At 44.5% G+C, this 6,263-nt stretch overlaps 1 non-coding gene across 1 annotated transcript; it reads right to left on the reverse strand.

The window, feature by feature from the left end:
* Nucleotides 1-768: 768 nt before the first annotated feature.
* Nucleotides 769-931, reverse strand: LOC132887261 (U1 spliceosomal RNA). Its single transcript, XR_009654798.1, has one exon. It is a non-coding gene; the product is annotated as a U1 spliceosomal RNA (small nuclear RNA).
* Nucleotides 932-6,263: the final 5,332 nt, after the last annotated feature.

Below are 6,263 nucleotides of genomic sequence, written 5' to 3' on the forward strand. Positions count from 1 at the left end.
TCCGCTGGAATTCCAATCAACTTCCAACATCCAGATGGATCAGAGGGAAGCATTCAGGGTTTTCATGCTGCAATTCATGTTGAGAACCATTCTTCAGCCCTGATTACTAAAGCCCCCCCCCCCCCCCCCCCCCCCAAAAAAAGAGGGGAACGTGTGCGGAACAAGACAAACTGCATGTAGTGGGCAAGTTACAAACTATGACTATATATGGGAACGAAACAATATTTTTAAATGATTTTTTGCAGGGTTTCATGTTCTCAAAAGACGTGGTGCAGTCGAAGAGTGAGCAAACTCTCAGTACAAACAGCTCTGAAATGAAAATGTGTTTAACTTTGCTCCATGAAATTTTACAACATTTTACAGTTCGATTGGGAAATTTGATGGACAGGAAGGTTTTGGCTTTGACATGCCAATTATTGGATGTAGCTTATAATCATCCATATGTACAGAAGATATGCAGCGAGTGTGTGAACAATATGGGAAGGAAACACAATGACAAGCTTGGCTTCTCTTCAAAATTTTCCACTGTTTTTGTGATGTTTGTCATGAGCTGTTTTTAAATAAATAGATGTGATCTTACATTCAAAAGTATTTACTTATCCATGTATCTGGTACACAAACGGACCCTTCGGTAGGTTTGAAGGCAACATGAGCAGTGTTTAATATTCATATACTCACTGTAATAGGAAAGCTGGAGTACAAACATCTGAACAAAACAAAAGTCAGAAAAACAACCAGTTCTATTTTTGACTCTATCAGAGATGTGTGAAAGGGTTGTGCAAACACAGTCCCCAACTAGCAGAAATTATACAGTCAAGATTCCTGCATTTGAGGAATTTACAAAGCTCAGTACAGCCTGAGTGCAATGGCTAGGCCTCACTTTAGATAAACCACCTTCTGAATCATGGTATTGCCCCTGTCAGGTAAGTATGACTATCTTTGCCTGTCTGAGATGTAACCCTGTAAGGGTGTAGACCACTGCATGAGGGTAGAGAATGCCTCTCGGCAGGTCTTTGCATAATTTCTGGCCCCTCTTCTTCCAAGTCAGCAGGAGACACTGGTGTGGAGTTCATGTGCGCTCCCTCTACTGGTCAGACAGGATATAGACCTGACAAGGTCCTCTTCTGCTCCTCGGACCTGCCTGATCCATCCTGATGCCCTACGTCTGGTTGGCGTCTCATTACATCGCCACTGTGGAGGATGGCCCTATGTGGACAGTCAAAAGTCACACTGGGAAGACGCTCTGGACTCTTACAGTAATGCTTTTATGGCTGAGGACTACAGTTGACATGCTAACTTTAGGACTGCAGTTGTCATGAACAGTTTTGCACTCAAGTTTCCATCAGTAAAGAGTTATAACATCAACGAAACTGAATTCACATTCAAACTGTTAAAAATGTTATAATCATGTTGTCTGTTATCACCCAAATGAGGATGGGTTCCCTTTTGAGTCTGGTTCCTCTCGAGGTTTCTTCCTCATGTTGTCTGAGGGAGTTTTTCTTTGCCACCGTCGCCACAGGCTTGCTCGTTGGGGATAGATTAGGGATAAAATTAGCTCATGTTTAAAGTCATGCAAATTCTGCAAAGCTGCTTTGTGACAATGTCTGTTGTTAAAAGCGCTATACAAATAAACTTGATTTGACAAGACTTTGCACCAACCTACACATAGCTCTTTTCCACCAACACGGAACGGGTTCGGTTCTGGTTAGCACACCAAAGTTTTCCTGTTCGGAGCATTTTGGCCAAAAATCCATTGGTTCAGAACCTGAAAAGTCACCCCCCAATCTCATCTCATTATCTCTAGCCGCTTTTTCCTTCTACAGGGTCGCAGGCAAGCTGGAGCCTATCCCAGCTGACTACGGGCAAAAGGCGGGGTACACCCTGGACAAGTCGCCAGGTCATCACAGGGCTGACACAGACAACCATTCACACTCACGGTCAATTTAGAGTCACCAGTTAACCTAACCTGCATGTCTTTGGGGGAAACCAGAGCACCCGGAGGAAACCCATGCGGACAACATGCAAACTCCGCACAGAAAGGCCCTCGCCAGCCCCGGGGCTCGAACCCAGGACCTTCTTGCTGTGAGGCGACAGCGCTAACCACTACACCACCGTGCCGCCCACTCCATCATCTTATGATTATTAATTGGTCCATACTTGTATTTTGGAAAAAAGAAAATATCCGCAATATCTGCAGTGGCACAGTGGTGTAGTGGTTAGCATTGTCGCCTCACAGCAAGAAAGTCTGGGTTCGAGCCCCGTGGCTGGCGAGGGCCTTTCTGTGTGGAATTTGCATGTTCTCCCCGTGTCCGTGTGGGTTTCCTCCGGGTGCTCCGGTTTCCCCCACAGTCCAAAGACATGCAGGTTAGGCTGATTGGTGACTCTAAATTGACCGTAGGTGTGAATGTGAGTGTGAATGGTTGTCTGTGTCTATGTGTCAGCCCTGCGATGACCTGGCGACTTGTCCAGGGTGTACCCCGCCTTTTGCCCGTAGTCAGCTGGGATAGGCTCCGGCTTGCCTGTGACTTTGCACAGGGTAGGTGGTTACGGATAATGGATGGATGCAATATCTGCAAGTCTTATGAAGACAAGGAGGCTCAGGCACCAAAGTGCAGTGTGTGGAGAAAATGCACCTAGAATAGTACATAATAACTATATATGATTTGAAACACAATGCTAGTTTGTTTAATTTCTGACAATATGCACAAGCATATGCTTTTTAAAGTTAGAGTTTTTCTCAGTCGCTTTGCTACATTTCTGAGATCAAATTGAAACTCTCAAAACTACTTGTTCCACCTCCACATCATCGAGTCACTTGTCCATATCATAAAAGCAATTTCTCTTGCTTTCGAACAAATTGCAAATGATTTGGCACATTCATGTGAATGACTGTAGACAATCGCCTGCTGTTTCTGATATTATCATTTGCTTATGTCATGTTGATCAATATTTATTATACTGGTTCTCTGTTAAATAGTCTTCCTCACCAAAACCATCTAGGTGTTAGTTTATTGCATATGTTATTACATGCCAAATCAAGCGATGACCAGCTCTAATAATCTGTCAAGCATATTTTATATACATTTTCTATTATACTTTTTTTATGGAAATGTCTTTTGAAGTGATGAATTGCTCTCAGGTGAATCTTGATTTTCATTTATGAAGGGGAATGTGTGAAGCATTAGATCAACCAATGTTCAAGCACTTCTTTAAAATCTAAAATAGCTCAGAGGTGTTTCAATCTGCAAGCATACCTAGATTATGTAGACAAGCCAGAAGGCTATTGGAAAAAATGTTTGATTGACGGATGAGACCAAAATAGAACTTTTTGCTTTAAATCAGAAGCGTTATGTTTGGAGAAGGGTGGCACGGTGGTGTAGTGGTTAGCGCTGTCGCCTCACAGCAAGAAGGTCCTGGGTTTGAGCCCCGGGGCCGGCGAGGGCCTTTCTGTGTGGAGTTTGCATGTTCTCCCCGTGTCCGCGTGGGTTTCCTCCGGGTGCTCCGGTTTCCCCCACAGTCCAAAGACATGCAGGTTAGGTTAACTGGTGACTCTAAATTGACCGTAGGTGTGAATGTGAGTGTGAATGGTTGTCTGTGTCTATGTGTCAGCCCTGTGATGACCTGGCGACTTGTCCAGGGTGTACCCCGCCTTTCGCCCATAGTCAGCTGGGATAGGCTCCAGCTTGCCTGCGACCCTGTAGAAGGATAAAGCGGCTAGAGATAATGAGATGAGATGAGATGTTTGGAGAAAGGAAAACACTGCATTCCAGCATAAGAACCTTATCCCATCTGTGAAGCATGGTGGTGGTAGAATCATGGCTTGGGCCTGTTTTGCTGCATCTGGGCCAGAATGGCTTGCCATCATTGATGGAACAATGAATTCTGAATTATACCAGCGAATTCTAAAGGAAAATGTCAGGACATCTGTCCATGAACTGAATCTCAAGAGAAGGTGGGTCATGCAGCAAGACAACGACCCTAAGCACACAAGTCGTTCTACCAAAGAATGGTTAAAGAAGAATAAAGTTAATGTTTTGGAATGGCCAAGTCAAAGTCCTGACCTTAATCCAATGGAAATGTTGTGGAAGGACCTGAAGCGAGCAGTTCATGTGAGGAAACCCACCAACATCCCAGAGTTGAAGCTGTTCTGTACAGAGGAACGGGCTAAAATTCCTCCAAGCCGGTGTGCAGGACTGATCAACAGTTACCGCAAACGTTTAGTTGCAGTTATTGCTGCACAAGGGGGTGACACCAGATACTGAAAGCAAAGGTTCACATACTTTTGCCACTCACAGATATGTAATATTGGATCATTTTCCTCAATAAATAAATGACCAAGTATAATATTTTTGTCTCATTTGTTTAACTGGGTTCTCTTTATCTACTTTTAGGACTTGTGTGAAAATCTGATGATGTTTTAGGTCATATTTATGTGGAAATATAGAAAATTCTAAAGGGTTCACAAACTTTCAAGCACCACTGTACACCGTACACTGTATCACCACACCTTCTAAGTACCCATACAGACCCCTTTTCCACCAACAGGGAATGGGTTCTGTTCTGGTTTGCGCAACAAATTTTGAACCCTTAAGAGAATTTTGACCAAAAATAAATTGGTTCAGAACCTGAAAAGTTGGTTCCCAGCTGTTTTTTTCCAATATCAGTGGACGTGTCATTAGTTTGGAGAGAAAGCAGAGCACAGCCATGGAGAACGCAATGGAAAATGATACATCTTCAGGAAAAAAATGGACTGAAAACAAATATCTGCGACAACAGAATAAAAGCTCACAGGTAATCAATGTGTTCAGCCATCATGTGAATAGTGTTTACTCCCATTGTGTACTGCATAACACCCTCCATTCATGATGCATCCTTGATTACAACGGTTGGCACCATTGACACCAAGGTTCAAAGAATCCTGAATGGAACCGGTTCAAGAACCCATTCCCTGTTGGTTGAAAAAGGGGTAACAGTGCTGCATGTCCAGTTTTGCCGAAGAGGTGTGTAGTATGTCCTTGAGGTGGGTGGAATACTGAAGCGCAGACAGGCGGGTGATGTTAACCATGGCCTCTTTATTCTGGGAGTGGCTTTTTACCATCATGTTACTTTTACATGCGTGCACACACACACACACACACACACACACACACATGCTCTGGTCAGGTGACCCCATCTCCTCGCTCTGCCCCTCCTTTTCACCGCTCTGTCATTACTACTGAAAAACACACACACAACATCAATTGACAACAGGCACACTCAGTTTGCCACTCACCTTCCCTGGCCCCGCCCTCGATTCATAAACCAACACTTGACCACGCCCCCGCTGCCACAGGGTGTTAATCAGTTTGTTGATTTATACCCTTATGTGTCTCTATCGGGGTGGCACGGTGGTGTAGTGGTTAGCGCTGTCGCCTCACAGCAAGAAGGTCCGGGTTTGAGCCCCGTGGCCGGCGAGGGCCTTTCTGTGTGGAGTTTGCATGTTCTCCCCGTGTCCACGTGGGTTTCCTCCGGGTGCTCCGGTTTCCCCCACAGTCCAAAGACATGCAGGTTAGGTTAACTGGTGGCTCTAAATTGACCGTAGGTGTGAATGTGAGTGTGAATGGTTGTCTGTGTCTATGTGTCAGCCCTGTGATGACCTGGCGACTTGTCCAGGGTGTACCCCGCCTTTCGCCCGTAGTCAGCTGGGATAGGCTCCAGCTTGCCTGCGACCCTGTAGAACAGGATAAAGCGGCTAGAGATAATGAGATGAGATGAGATGTGTCTCTATCAGGTTGTGATGTCTTGTTTCATGTATAGGTCTTAGCCTTGTTTGATGAGTCTGTTTTTTTTCCCCTGATTTATTCCTGCCTTTCATTTACGAATATGGATTTGCCCTTTTTGTGCTTTGCATTATGACAACAATTATAACACACATCTATATCTGTAAACAGACCTATAAATAAACCTGATAAACACGTCTGGAGTAACATTTGGGGACTGTAAGAGACAGCCTAGGAATGTTGATATATAACTGCCTTCAGTGCCCTCTGGTGGCTTGGGGGACTTTAAGTTATTGCTAATAATCAGAAACAGCCGAGTGCGTATTTTTACTTTCACAAATTCCCCAAGGATCTATGGACGTGCTGATGGAAACCCATATACATTATAGAGAGACTTAAAAGCATCTGTGCAGCGTGTGTGTGTGTGTGAGAAAGAGAGTGAGAGAGAGTTTAAGCTCTTTCTTGTGGGGACAGTGGGCTTGCCTGCATGAAGAATGAAGACAA

The sequence above is a fragment of the Neoarius graeffei genome, chromosome 5, assembly GCF_027579695.1.
Source record: "Neoarius graeffei isolate fNeoGra1 chromosome 5, fNeoGra1.pri, whole genome shotgun sequence".
In the NCBI taxonomy this organism is placed as follows: Eukaryota; Metazoa; Chordata; class Actinopteri; order Siluriformes; family Ariidae; genus Neoarius; species Neoarius graeffei.